This window comes from Danio aesculapii, chromosome 7 (assembly GCF_903798145.1).
Source record: "Danio aesculapii chromosome 7, fDanAes4.1, whole genome shotgun sequence".
NCBI lineage: Eukaryota > Metazoa > Chordata > Actinopteri > Cypriniformes > Danionidae > Danio > Danio aesculapii.
The window spans coordinates 56,256,959-56,271,961 of NC_079441.1; the positions used below are offsets into that span (position 1 = coordinate 56,256,959).

General features: G+C 43.0%; 1 protein-coding gene and 1 long non-coding RNA gene across 2 annotated transcripts in view; one reads left to right on the forward strand and one right to left on the reverse strand.

Annotated features, from left to right (window-relative positions):
* Window positions 1-15,003, reverse strand: part of m1ap (meiosis 1 associated protein) — a 95,522-nt gene that overhangs the window by 40,367 nt on the left and 40,152 nt on the right. The window lies entirely within an intron of this gene.
* On the forward strand, window positions 2,524-10,095 carry LOC130232369 (uncharacterized). The gene is made up of 2 exons (XR_008838108.1): window positions 2,524-2,734; window positions 8,808-10,095. It is a non-coding gene; the product is annotated as an uncharacterized LOC130232369 (long non-coding RNA).

Consider the following 15,003-nt stretch of genomic DNA (forward strand, 5'->3'; position numbering starts at 1 on the left):
AGAGAAAATACAGGGGAGTTTTCGCTACCACCACCTTTCCCACCACCAACCGCACTTCCATCACATCACCGGGCCCAGTTTGCACACCGTCCAGAAACGCCGTTGCCATCGTTTAAGATGGGTGACGACATGGAGAACTATCTACGGCGATTTGAACGTCTGGCGCAGACATGGCAGTGGCCCAAGGAACAATGGAGCTGTCGGCTGGTACCACTATTGACCGGTCGAGCGCTGTAGGCTTATCTGGCAATGGATGAGATCAGTGCTGATGATTACTTGCAATTAAAAGACTCTCTGTTGCAGAAATTCAATGTGTCGGCGGAAAGCTATCGGCAGCGCTTTGGAGCAGCATCTACGCCGGAAGGAGAGTCTCCGACAGAAACGTATTATCGCCTGAAACATCTATATCAGCGCTGGATTCGACCAGACATTCATTCAGTGGAGGAAATCGGCGAGCAGATCATTCTGGAGCTACTACTAAGGGTCATGAAACCAGAAGCCAGGATCTGTGTGAAACAACATGAGCCAAACACAGGACTGGCAGCAGCACGGTTAGCCCAGCAGTACGCTAATGCTCATCGCTCCGGTCTGCGCACGCAACCTGAAAGAGGTAGTACACGACACATTCGTCACAATACTGATAACCAACATACACAGGAACTTGAGACTGAACTGACACCTACATTGATCTGTTATGCATGTCGTCAATACGGACACAAAGCCTCAGTTTGCCCAGCAAGAAAACCTAAGCTGACGGGTATGTGTTATGTACCACGTGAGGGTGATGCTAACAGTGACTGTTTAATGTCTCAGAGTGTTGATATGTTGAATGTTGTGGTGAACGGTCGTGAACTTAAAGCATTGCTAGACACAGGAAGTTCAATTTCTCTGATTAAATCATGCCATGTAAACAATATTGACTAGGCAAATACCACTGATGTACGCTGCATTCATGGGGATGTTAAAAACTATCCAAAGGCCGAAGTGCTTGTGGATATTCAAAATGAAATGTATCTTTTGAATGTGACCGTTGTCACTAATTTGGCAGTTGACATGATTTTGGGTCGAGATCTACCTGTGTAGCAAGACTATCAAAATGAACTGTGCGGGACTAAATGAAACTGAAAGTGTGTTAACTGTTGTGACACGTGCTCAAGCTAAGACAGGTTTGCCACCGTTGCCAGACTTAGATGATAGTCTGCTGCAAGGTGCAACCAAGGGTGAAAGAAAGACCAGAAAACAGAAAAGACTGTTAAAAAAACTGGGTGTGCCAGTTATCAAAGCACAATTAGAAGGGTTAGAAGCTAAGAGCTGGCAAATACCAGAAAACATTTCTGAGCTGCAAGTCTGAGTCTTTGAAAAAACTGTTTAAAAGAGCTGAGAACCCGAACAATGCTACTTTGAATGATGAACATTTTGTTATCATTGATGATGTGTTATATGTGCAGGTCAAAGAGGTTAAACGTTTGGTTGTACCCATGTCTGTCCGTTCTATTGTGTTACACCTAGCACACACTACCATGGGCAGGACATCTGGCATTTCAGAAAACATATGCACGCATCAGTACACGTTTTTTCTGGACAACCATGTACGCTGACGTCCAGACATATTGCAACACATGCAGCACATGTCAGACTACCAGTGCAGTACGCCACAGAGACAAAGCACCATTACAGCCACTTCCCATTGTTTCAACCCCTTTCCGCCGCATAGCTATGGATATATAGTAGGGCCACTTAAAAGAAGTAGTGCCGGACATCGCTACATCCTAGTCGTTTGCGACTACGCCACTCGTTACCCTGAAGCTTTCCCACTTCGCACAGTGACCACATCAAAACTTGTTCAAGCTCTTACTGAACAGTTTTCTAGGGTTGGAATCCCAGATGAAATCATAACAGACCAGGGAACAAACTTTATGTCACGAATAATGAAAGATTTTCACCAGCAGCTAGGCATCAGAGCTCTGAAAACAACACCTTACCACCTGCAGACTGATGGATTGGTCGAACGTTTCAACGGGACATTAAAGAGTATGCTGAGGAAGTTCGTTTCAGACACAGGTGTAATGGAAATTCATTTATATTCACCTTTTAGATGTGAATGCATTTTCTACATTGCTCAATTTTACTGTGCATGACTACTCTGTTTTTTTTATCTTACACTCATATTGTGTAATGTTGTTTGTCTCCTTGTTTTGTAAGGAGCATGGGTCAGAAAGGTTGAGACACCTAACGTAAACATGATATGGCCTGATTAGAAGACAAACCTGAAGCAGTAAACAAGAATCCAATACAGGGAAAAGATAACTATAATCCATGATGCATGTGCCTGGTGCATGACTTTAGTGACCTCGTAAGCAGTACAGGGGAGAAACCAGATAAAAGAGAGAGCACACTCTGTTTTCAGTGTCTCACTCTGCAGAAACTGTCGTTGCTGTATGATTGTGACCTTCTTTGCAAAGAATAAAACTTTAAAAGACACCCTGGGTAAGACTGTCTTTTTTACCACAGAGAACGCCTCATTAAAAGAAAAATTGCCACTACAATTTGGTGTCAGAAGTGGGATGTCTTGGAGAAACTTTTCCGGACCCTGCGGACGGTGACTGATCATCCTGAAACTTCGTGTCACAGCCCTGCCCCACTCGGTTGAGGGTTGAGGGGCCGACCGCCGGGCTCGGAGAGGAACCCCACTGACATCTGGGAAAAAGAACTCAAGTGGCATCTGAACTCTCTGGTAAGAGACAAATTCTTTGTTAATTACTAAATGAGATTCGAGTAGATTTTGGCATTTTTATTGGGCAGTCAAAACATTTTCACTGTGATTTGGGCCATCACCATGCTGTTAGATCTGTCTCTGTAGGGTAGCAGCGTAATTTAAACAAGTGAGATCTGGCGCCTGACTAAGATCAAAACCTTTTTAATATGTTTGGCTAGCTAACTGCGATTTACTCCCGGGAGGGGGTTGAAATCAGGGGCCGTGCGATTTACTTCCAGAAAGAGGTTGAAATCAGGGGCTGTGCGATTTACTTTTAGAAGGAGGTTGAAATCAGGAGCCGTGCGATTTACTTCTAGAAGGGGGTTGAAATTGGGGGGCACGCAATTAGAGCTGGATAGCTTAACTTTTCGATTTTAGGTGAAAAGTCGAAATCTGTTGGAGACGTCCGACAGATTAATAGGTACCGAAAAAGTCCAAAGAGAGGGGTTATCGCCAGCATGGGGAAGTCTCAAAGTAAGGTGAGAAACGCCGGTGTTTTGGAACATGGAAAGACTATATGGAGAAAAAGGCATGAAAAATATAGGGAAATTAATAAAGTACCACAATTTTCCAAGAGAGGGAACGTTGAGTGTTACGAGGTTAAGCACAGTGAAAGAGTCGATAGAAAAGAAAAAAAGGAAGAGCAGGTTGTTGTTGTGAAAGGCATGTGTGTGTGTCCTGCGAAGACACTATTGATTGTTGGCTAGAAGAAGCAGATAAGAGACAAAGAAAAAATGCTGCAGAAGCAACTGGCATGTAGGGAAAAGAATGAAGGAGATAAAGTGAAGGAAAAAGCAAATGAAAAATGTGAAAGTGTGAATGACAAAGTAATTAGCACTACTAATCCTTTCTATACATCTGTTTCCACACATGTACCACCGCCGTATCATCACTATCCCATGGCTGAGCTGCGAGCCCTAAGAACTGACCCAGACCTCGACTGCTGCCCTCCCAGAAGACCAACCGCACCACCGCAACCCCCACCACAAGCAAGTGGAAGACAAGTGGCCACAACCAGCAGTGAAGAAGACAAAAAAGACTCAGAGGATGAGGAAAGGGATCCGATCACGGAAGCCACAGCCAAAAGGGTCAGAGAAAGAGCAGGAAAAAGACAGAGGGGAAAAGGAAAACCTGTTGAACCATCAACCAGAACCTTTAGAAGCGACTCAGTCAAGAGTGAGGAGGTCAGTTTTGAAGTCACAGCACCGATGGTAGAGGCGGCTGGAGTGGAAGGAGCAATGATGGTCTACAGATCCTGGACGGTGGCTGACATGAAATAAGGTACAGCTCATTTACCAGACCCTGCAGCGTCTGGGGAACAGTTTGCTGAGGCACTAGAGAGCTTCTGTAAAGAATTCAGCCCGACCACAATCGAACTTCGACGAGTGATGATGATGAAGATGGGACCAGTGAACTGGGGGAAAGTGAGTGACAAACTGACAACTGATAACGTCCGACGAGAACATCCAGAATGGGAACATGGCAGAAATGCGACATATGTGGCTGCTATCAAGCGTCTGACCAGAACCATAAAGATTGCCTTTCCAGTACGGGTCGACACTACACTGATTTCTACGTGTCATCAAGGAAAGAACGAGTCTGTCCAAGAGTTCTACCACAGACTTCATGATACGTTCAAGAAACACAGCGGAATGCAAGAGCCAGCCGTAAGAGCAGGCGAACCGGACACATGGGAATGCCATTTGTGTGGCTATTTTCTAGCTGGACTGAGACCTGAAATCTGTCAAGGAGTGAAGGACATCTGTGTGAACTGGAGAAACGGACGATTAACAGATATTTTGCTTTATGCCCAACATGCTGAAGACAAGCTGACAACGAAGCAAGAGCAAGGCAAGAAGAAAGCAGAAAAGGAGCTACATATGGCCCTCGTACAAGCAGCATCAAGGCCTGACAACTAAAGATACCGCAAGTTCAAAGGCAATAAGGGTGCCAGAGGTGAGAAAGACGGCTGAAAATGGAGAGCCTCACATATGGCAAAGGGTGACGGAACCTGCAAGGCCTGCGGTGCAACTGACCATGTGACAAGGGACTGCACCAAGTGTCTGCGTTGCCATGCTGAAGGGCACTGGTCAGCGGAGTGCTCCGAAAGGTGAAGACCAGCAACAAGGGTTTGGGCAAGCAGCCAACAGCCACAGCAAAGGGAAGTGAACATTCTTTACTAACAGACATAAAAAACACACACATATACACATACACTGACATACTTTTAGCTCTCTGCAATGAAGAAAAAGATAATGATAATGATTTTCTGAGATAATGGCATTATTCTTTAATAATGAAGCATTTTTAGAGATGCCAAAGTATTCTATGTTGATTGAGAATACGTTGGTTGAGTATCTAGCTGATAGTGGAGCTAGCAGATCTTGCATACGACGATGTGACCTACAGTGTGAAATACCTTTAACAAACAAATTTCACGAGTCTCTGTCTGCATCTGGTCATACCGCCGTTGAGCGATTTACAGCTCCGCTGACCTGTGAGACAGAGGGGGTAAAATTTTCAACCATGCATTTGTTTGTTTACCAAAATGCCCCGTTCCTCTCCTTGGAAGGGATATTTTGTGTAAATTAAACTTGGTTTTAAAGGCAGACTCCTCAAGTGTGAGAGTGGAGGAAGGGGAGGAATTTTGTTGTTTGCGGGTTGAATTACAAACACCACAGTGGGCCTATGAATGGCTCATTGAAGACAATGAATGGGCTAATTTGATTTGCAATTTGGCTGAAGAACGTGTAAAACCTTTCGACATTGATATAATGTCTCCTGGTGAACTGCATTGTACGTCACATGTCGCGACTGAAAGAGATGAAGAGTTTGAAAAAGCTTGGTTTGAGACAGATGTAAATGAAACTTTGGTTTTAGAACAGATGTACTGGACAGAAAGCTTGTGTGCAGTTTCAGTGTCTCTGTCAGAAAAGCAGCTCTCACTCTATCTCATGTCAGAGCAGGCTGTACCTCACTTATCAGTTTGCAAAAGTAAACATCAGTCTTGGTCTGAATTAGGCCAGTTTGTGAAACTGTGCGTTGAAGCCATAGACTGGGAGAGCAGAGAGGGAGGGGTAGAATGGAGCGAGCACTTGAAAGCATTCAGGTGTGACTGCATAAATGAAATAGCTGTATCAAGAACTGTGACTGCTATTGACAAACTTGGTGTAAAGAATTCTTGCATGGTTGACTTTAACACAGAAGACATACACCCAGCTTTAGCAGAAGTGCCAAATGAATTATGGGCTAAAAGCAAATATGATGTGGGTTTAATTAAAGTTTGTGATCCAGTGACAATCACTGCAAAATCTGATTACAGACCTTGTCAACAACAATATCCTTTAAAAAAGGAAGCCATTGATGGCATTACCCCAGTATTTAAAGCCTTACAGGAACAGGGTGTTATCGTGCCATGCAACAATTCTGAGGTTCACACCCCTATTTTTCCTGTAAAAAAAATAAGAGATAATGGAATGCCGACAGAATGGCATTTTGTACAAGATTTGCAAGCAGTAAATGCAGCTGTCAAACAAAGGGCTCCATTAGTTCCTAATCCGTACACGATTTTGTCACAAATTCCTAAAAAATCACAATTTTATTCAGTGGTTGATCTGGCAAATGCATTTTTCAGCGTGCCAGTGGACAAAGATAGCCAGTTTTGGTTTGCATTTAATTTCAATGGTAAAAGCTACACCTTTACACGTTTGTGTCAGGGTTTCACAGCATCTCCAACTTTATACAATGAGGCGTTGTTGAAAAGTTTGGAACCTTTGACCCTGACAGCTGGAACTGCTTTGTTACAATATGTTGATGACCTGTTGATATGCGCTGAAAATGAACAGACGTGTGTGAATGACACTGTGGCTCTCCTTAAGCACTTAGCTGCCGAGGGCCACAAAGTCAGTTTAGCAAAACTACAGTTTGTCAAACAAAAGGCAACATTTTTGGGGCACGTCATTACTCCACACAGCAAATCTCTGTCTGAAAAAAGGGTGAGTGGTATAAAAAATGTACCAAAACCACTAATAAAAAAATAGATGTTGTCCTTTTTGGGAATGTGCTCATACTGTCGCACATTTATTCCAAATTATGCAATTTTGGAACAACCCCTGAGAGCCCTAACATTAGGGAAGGGGATGAAATCCACTGATAAACTAGAATGGACAACAGAGGCAGAACAGGCATTTGTAAATATGAAATTACAAATGGCTGAAGCCCCTGCATTGGGCTTACCAGTACCAACAAAACCATTTGTTCAGATGGTAGATGAAAGGAGTGGGTTCATGACATCATTACTCTTACAGGACCACGGAGGTAGGCTGCGACCTGTGGCCTACTTTTCGAGCAAACTTGACCCTGTAGCAGCAGGCCTGCCACGTTACTTAAGAGCAGTGGCGGCTGCGGAAAAAGCTGTTATGGCTTCAAGGGATTTTGTTGGTTATTCTGATTTGATACTGATGGTGCCGCATGCAGTGTCTATGATACTCCAAGAACAAAAAACATCGCATTTGTCAACAGCTCGCTGGCTGCGATATCACACTATCTTGTTAGATATGCCAAATGTGACTGTTAAACGATGCACAAGGTTGAATGCGGCTACTCTTCTTTCTAACGAGGAAGATGGGGAGGAGCATCATTTTTGTTTAACAGCACTCGAACAGGTGTGTACACCACGACCTGACCTTTCTGACGAACCACTTGAAAATTGTGACAATGTCCTCTTTGTGGATGGTTCAGCATTTAAAAATCCACAAACAGGCCAGAATAAGGTTGGTTACGCTGTGACAACTGAATTTGATGTGGTGACCTCTGGGAAATTACCAGGGCATTACTCTGCACAGGCCGCAGAGCTTGTGGCATTGACAGAAGCATGTAAATTGATGACAGAAAAGGAAGTCACAATTTATATTGATTCAAGATATGCGCTCATGATTTCAGGGCTTTGTGGAAACACAGAAATTTTCTAAAATCTGATGGTCGACCAATACTCCATGCTCCTTTAGTGGCTGCACTACTGGAGGCAATTTTACTACCTAGCAAACTGGCCATTTGTAAATGTGCAGCGCACTCTAACAACAAAGATTCTGTATCTGTAGTTCTGAATGTACTTTGCTATCTGCTGACAATAATAATGATGTCTGTTCTTCTTTACAGGATATGCATACATTCGCGACGGGACTGGAGAAAAACAAGTGGAGACAGTCTGGCTGCATGATGAAAGATAATGTGTGGAAGTGTGCTGAGGGCAAGGCTTGTTTACCAAAACATTTTTTCCAACATTATGCGAAATTGATTCACGGTAAAGATCATGCGTCAAAGACAGCAATGGTTACGCAAATGAGAGAACTGTGGTTCACAAAGGGGTTCACCACATTTGCGGACAATTTCTGTAGACGATGTGTAATTTGCAATACACATAATGTGGCCAGAGCAATAAAAGTTCCACAGACATCTCACCCACCTTCAAAAGGGCCATTTGAATATTTGATGATGGATTTCATTGAATTGTCCCCATGTAATGGGAAGAGGTACTGTTTGGTGATGGTTGACGTGGTCAAAATGGGTTGAAGTTTTTCCGACCTCAAAACAAGATTCGGCAGCAGTAGCAAAAGCGTTACTGACTGAAATTGTACCGAGATGGGGAATTCCACAAAAAATAAGCTCAGACAATGGTACTCATTTTGTTAATGAAGCAACCAAACAAGTGGGTCAATATCTGGGGATTGATTTGAGAACACATTGCAGTTACCATCCAGCTTCAGGTGGAGCGGTTGAAAGAGAAAATGGTACACTGAAAAACAAATTGGCAAAATGTTGTGAAGACACATGACTTACATGAGTTCAAGCTCTACCTATCGTCCTGATGTATATGAGAATGAGAAAAAGACCAAAAATGAATTTGAGCCCGTTTGAAATTCTCTTTGGCAAACCACCGCGCGTAGGAGTGAATGGGGGAAAACAGCAGCTGCCCTCAACAGATGTGTGTGAGAATGACATGTTAAATTATTGTAAAGAAATGTCTCATGTGTTGTCTGATGTTTGTGTACAGGTAAAGGCCGCACAGGGGAAGGCTGCAGAGAAACCACTGCACAGTTTGAGGCCTGGCGATTTCGTGGTAGTTCGAGATCTAAGGAGAAAGAGCTGGAGAGCGAAGCGTTGGTTGGGTCCATTCCAAGTGCTACTGACCACGGAAACAGCGGTGAAAGTCGCAGAGCGGGCAACGTGGGTGCATGCTGGACACTGCAGGAAGATCCCATCACCTGAAGAGGAAACAGCTAAGGAGTAGGAGAGAAAGGGAGGCTCTGAAACTGTCTGAGAGAAAACAGCAGGCTGTTATCTGAGTGAAGCAAGGACACAGCTGCGGAGAAACAACAACATAAGTCAAGAGATGTGTGTGAGACAGTAACTCCTGAGTTCAACACCAACACAGGCACAGAGCAACGAAAGAGAAGAGTGTAAATGTGATCTATGTTTAAGAGTATAGTAACAACAACGTGTTCATATGTTGTAAATGTTATTAATGATGAATTAATGATGTAGAGTATTAGTGATTTCTAACTGATTGAAGAAATGTTTTGCAGGATTTATTAGGTGTATGAAACAATAATAATGTAAAATTAACAGGCAAATTCTGTGATTTGAACCTCTGTGGGTGACTGAGGGTCTGATTTCAGTCAGGAGCGCAATAACAGTGATTATTCGTTTAGCCCGGCTCCCAGGGAAGAGGGATGTTTTGGAAAGTAAATCTTAATGGGGAAACTATATTAAGAAGAATGTTTGAACATCTCTAGTGTATATGATGTGTGCAGAAACCTGTTAAATGATTAACAACATGATTATAAACAGTATGATTTTAGAAACTAACAGAAAATGAATTTAGTGTTGTGTTATCAATGAATGATAAAAAGAGAGGAATTGTAATGGAAATTCATTTATATTCACCTTTTAGATGTGAATGCATTTTCTACATTGCTCAATTTTACTGTGCATGACTACTCTGTTTTTTTTAATCTTACACTCCTATTGTGTAATGTTGTTTGTTTCCTTGTTTTGTAAGGGGCATGGGTCAGAAAGGTTGAGACACCTAACGTAAACATGATATGGCCTGATTAGAAGACAAACCTGAAGCAGTAAACAAGAATCCAAATACAGGGGAAAGATAACTATAATCCATGATGCATGTGCCTAGCGCATGACTTTAGTGACCTCGTAAGCAGTACAGGGGAGAAACCAGATAAAAGAGAGAGCACACTCTGTTTTCAGTGTCTCACTCTGCAGAAACTGTCGTTGCTGTATGATTGTGACCTTCTTTGCAAAGAATAAAACTTTAAAAGACACCCTGGGTAAGACTTTGTCTTTTTTACCACAGAGAACGCCTCATTAAAAGAAAAATTGCCAGTACACAGGTAAAGACTGAAACAAGTGGTTGCCATTCTTACTGTTTGCTTACAGAGAAGTGCCACAGGCATCCACCGGGTTCGCACCATTTGAACTGCTGTATGGCTGGCCAGTCCAGGGACCTCTGGACATCCTTAAAAAGGCATGGACGAAATCTCCGACAGCGGCAGAAGACAGCAGCATTGTGAAGTTCATCTTGGAGATGAGAGACAAGCTGGATACCTACAGGGAGCAGCCAATGGAGAACCTGAAAGAGGCACAGACAAAACAGGAGAGATGGTATGATATGAAAAGCAGACTACGGCAGTTCCAACCTGAACAGAAGGTACTGTTATTACTACCTACATCAATGGACAAAATATTAGCAAAATGGCAGAGGCCATCCGAAATCACCAGGAAGATGGGCCCAGTGAAATATGAAATACTCCAACCTGAAAGAAAGAAGACTCTACAAATTTACCACGTGAACATGTTAAAGGAGTGGAAAGAGAGGAAAGAACCAGAGAAAACATTGATGGTGAGAGAAGTCAAGGAGGAGGATGAAGAACCTGCTGAAGAAATGGTTACTCCGAGAGACGCTGCAGAACTGAAGCTGAATCATCTGGAAGAAAGCAAGAAAAAGGAGTTACAAGAGCTACTAAGAAAGTACCTTTTGCTGTTCCAGGAGAGACCAGGCAGGACAAAGGTAACTCAACATACCATCCATTTAACAGACCCAACACCATTAAGGCAAAGACCGTACCGAATACCAGAGAAACTGTTAAAGCCACTGAAGGAAGAAATCGAGACGATGAAACAACTTGGGGTGATAGAACCATCATCATCGGAGTGGAGCAGTCCTATTGTGATCGTGCCAAAGGAAGACGGATCACTGAGGATCTGTGTGGACTTCAGAAAATTAAATTCCAAATCGAAGTTTGATGCTTACCCGATGCCTAGAATAGATGACCTACTGGAGAGAATAGGGCAGGCCCACTTCATAACCACACTGGATTTGTGTAAAGGTTATGGGCAGGTGCCCCTCCATCACTCATATAAATCCCTGACTGCCTTCAGAACACCTCTTGGGCTATACCAGTTCACGGTACTTCCCTTTGGGTTACATGGGGCACCTGCTACCTTCCAATGCCTGATGGACCAAGTTCTCCAGGGTTGTGAGGAATACGCAGCTGCTTACCTAGACGACGTAGTGATCTACAGTCACACGTGGGAGGATCATTTAAAGCACTTAAGACAGACACTGGAGAAGATACAAGCAGCGGGCCTGTCCTTAAATGTGGTGAAATGTGAATGGGGACGAGGTGAGACTAACTATCTGGGCTATATACTGGGCAATGGTGGACTCAGGCCACAGGTAGATAAAGTTGAAGCGATCAAGAAAAGCCAACGATCAAGGACCAAGAAAGATGTTCGATCCTTTCTAGGACTAATGGGCTGGTATCGTCACTTCATCCCTGATTTCGCAACAATAGCAGCACCTTTTGATGGATTTACTCCAGAAAGGTACAAAGAACCCAGTCCTTTGGACTGAAGCCTGTGAGCAGGCCTGGACATTATTGAGAGAGAGACTGTGTGCACAACCTGTGCCGAAGAGTCCGGATTTCTCTCAAAGATTCCTTGTACAAGTAGACGCATCGGAGAGAGGGATAGGCGCGGTACTGGCCCAAGGACCAGCTGGATGAGAACGGCCTGTGGTATTCCTGAGCAGGAAGCTGTTGCCCAGGGAAACACTTTACTCTACAGTGGAGAAAGAGTGTCTGGCGATAAAGTGGTCCCTAGAATCCCTGAAATACTACCTCCTGGGGCGGGAGTTCGACTTGCAGACAGACCATAGGGCACTTACATGGATCAACTCAATGAAGGACCACAATGCTTGGGTGACCCGATGGTACTTATCTCTGCAACCCTTTCAATTTAAGATCCAGACAGAGCGCGGCATGGAGAGGGGGAGGATACTGTGAAGTAGCCGGGCTTCTTCCCTGCGTCTCTGACGACCGCAATGGTTCACACACTCATACGCTCACACACACGCACATACATATATCTACTCACCTCTCCTTTTCCTCTCGGTACGCTGCTAGTGACAAAGGGCCCTGTCATCTCGCACGCATCCAGTCATTCATTCCATATTTCCATCTCCCCTCAGGTTAACATTAAGCATACATTTACACACACCTTTGTGTTCCTGTTTTTGTGTTTGTCTGTCGTCATTTGTCCGGAAAAGTTGGTTTTAGCGATGTGCCGGCCAAACCGAGCGAGAAAATGGCGCCGGCTTATGACGTCACGGGCTGCACCATGGCGGCACTAAGCACTGAAGCGCCAACCGTACCAATTGTTTTTTTAAGGGTACAGCCAGCGTTGTAGAGGAGTGATTTATGGCATTAAACCTCTGTTGTTTGTTTATTTATGTATGGATGTCAGATCTTATGAGTAGCTGTGTGCTTTATATTTAGGAATGCCACAGTTAAATGTTTAATGTTGTAATGTAGACATTTACCTGAAATTACCCTTTTATGGTATGCTCCAAAAAAGGGGGCGGAGTCTAGCCTTTAAGAGGAGATGGCAGACTCAGAACCGGGGTCAGTTTACCTGGCTAGCGAGCGTGTTGTGGCAGAACCGTAAGCAATCCCCCTGTTATCTAGTGTCTGTGTGACGTAGATAAGTTTCTCTCTAATATATTGTAGATATATTGTTTTGTGTTGTATATATCGTATTTTGTTTTGTTTATTTGAGTTGTTACTTTTTTTTGTACATACTTTTTTGGGAAAAAAGTCACTGTACATTTATCTTCACTGGACTGTTTTACGTTATCCTTGTAAATAAACCATCTTTTTTACACTTCCGGGACGAGGCCATCAATTTTTGAGACCTCTTTGTTTTTTTTTTGTTATTGGTGTTGGGTCTCCCACACCTGATAGTGAACCCATTCCGGGTCCACTACACAATTACGTACGGCGGCACGGGAAACATCTGACATACTACACTCTGTAGTAAGCACTCTCACCGCTCAGAACTCACAGCAGGTGGCAGTAGTGAGCTTGTGGGTCTCGGGCCGTCGCACAAGCGCACACGAACACGAGTATTGAGTATTGAGTAACCTGAAGCATACAAATTAGCAGCAGTAACTGTGAAAGTCACTGCAAACTATGAGGGAATTCAAAAAGTTAAACCGTAATGGGCCAAACTGGGGTAGACTGTGATTGTAACACACCAACAAGCAGCCTTAAATAGCCAAAATGCAGCTGTGCTCAGTATAAGGCGTTGGACTGGACAAAATTGAAGAGAGAACATGACAGATGAGCGAGAGAGGCCAAGTGAGAGGCAGAAAGAGAGAGAGAGAGAGAGAGAGAGAGAGAGAGAGAGAGAGAGAGAGAGAGAGAGAGACTTTACTGACTAAAAACAGATTGAGTGACTATCAGCTGGCTCTAGATAGAGGCCGCATAAAAAGACATGGTTACCAACACAAGAGAGAATCTGTATTAAATGTAGATCAGGAGCAGTCAAGATTTCTTCCGGGAACACTTTCTCCTCCACTGTGATAAATACCCATCTATAATAGACTCACTGTACACTCAAATACAGCTGAGTACTCCTCATTCCAGTCACTACATGTGACTTAGTGACAAAATAAAAAAAGTGTACCAAATACAGATTGTAAATACAACTAAAGAGTCACTTGTGATAACTCATTTTCAATGCAATATAATTCAGAAAGGTGGGAATGAAGACAATTATTTACCTGACTACCGCTATGAAAGGTTCAGAAGAACATAAAACAATAATTAGAAAAAAAACTTTATGTGGGGCTTTAGCAAACTCTCTGACCTTTAAACAAATTGATAAAACATTAGACTCCCACAACTCAACACAGTCAACTATTATGACACTGATCTTCATTTTTCATAATCGACTGCAATTCTTCAATTCTATATTTCAGAATGTTAGAAAACAGAAAAAAGAGTATGTGACAATTGATTTTATCACATGCTAATTAAAAATAATGAAAGATTATGATGTAAAAGAATAATCTGTTTTTGTGAAATTATGCTACAAAAAAAACACACGTTCACCTAAACTTAAACATTATTACTCTAATGAATAAAAATGCTAATTGAAGAGTGTTGCCTTGGTTACTGCAATAAACAAAACAGTGATGAAAAATCCATCAGGATTTTATTGATTGCATAAACTACACAGCATCCCAATATTCGCTGATTAAATTCAGACAAACTTTAGCATGCAACTATACATTACATAATCGAGAAGTATGCAAAATGTAATACCTTGTAAAATATCATTGAATAAATAGCATGAGGGTGGCACGGTGGCTCTGTGTTTAACATTGTTGCCTTACAGCAAGAAGGTCGCTGGTTCAAGTACCAGCTGGGCCAGTTGGCATTTCTGTTTGGAATTTGCATGTTCCCCTGTGTTGGCGTGGTTTTCCTCCGGGTGCTCCCCCACAGTCCAAAGACACACAGTATAGGTGAATTGATTAATCAAATTGGCTGTGGTGTATGAGTGTAAATGTGACAGTGTATGGGTGTTTCCCAGTACCGTGTTACGGCTGGAAGGGCATCTGCTGTATAAAACATATGCTGGATAAGTTGGCGGTTCTGCTGTGGCGACCCCTGATGAATAAAGAAACTAAGCCGAAGGGAAATGAATGAATGAATGAATGAATGAATAGCATGAATTAATAAGTATTAGCACGAGAAGATTCCACACAAATTCAATGCTGCTAATGTGTGAATGATGCAGAAAATAGAATGCACAATGCATTTGCCAATTCAACAGTGTCTCCTACACACGTTTAAGTAACTCAAACGAATGTGACGTGGAGCACTGTG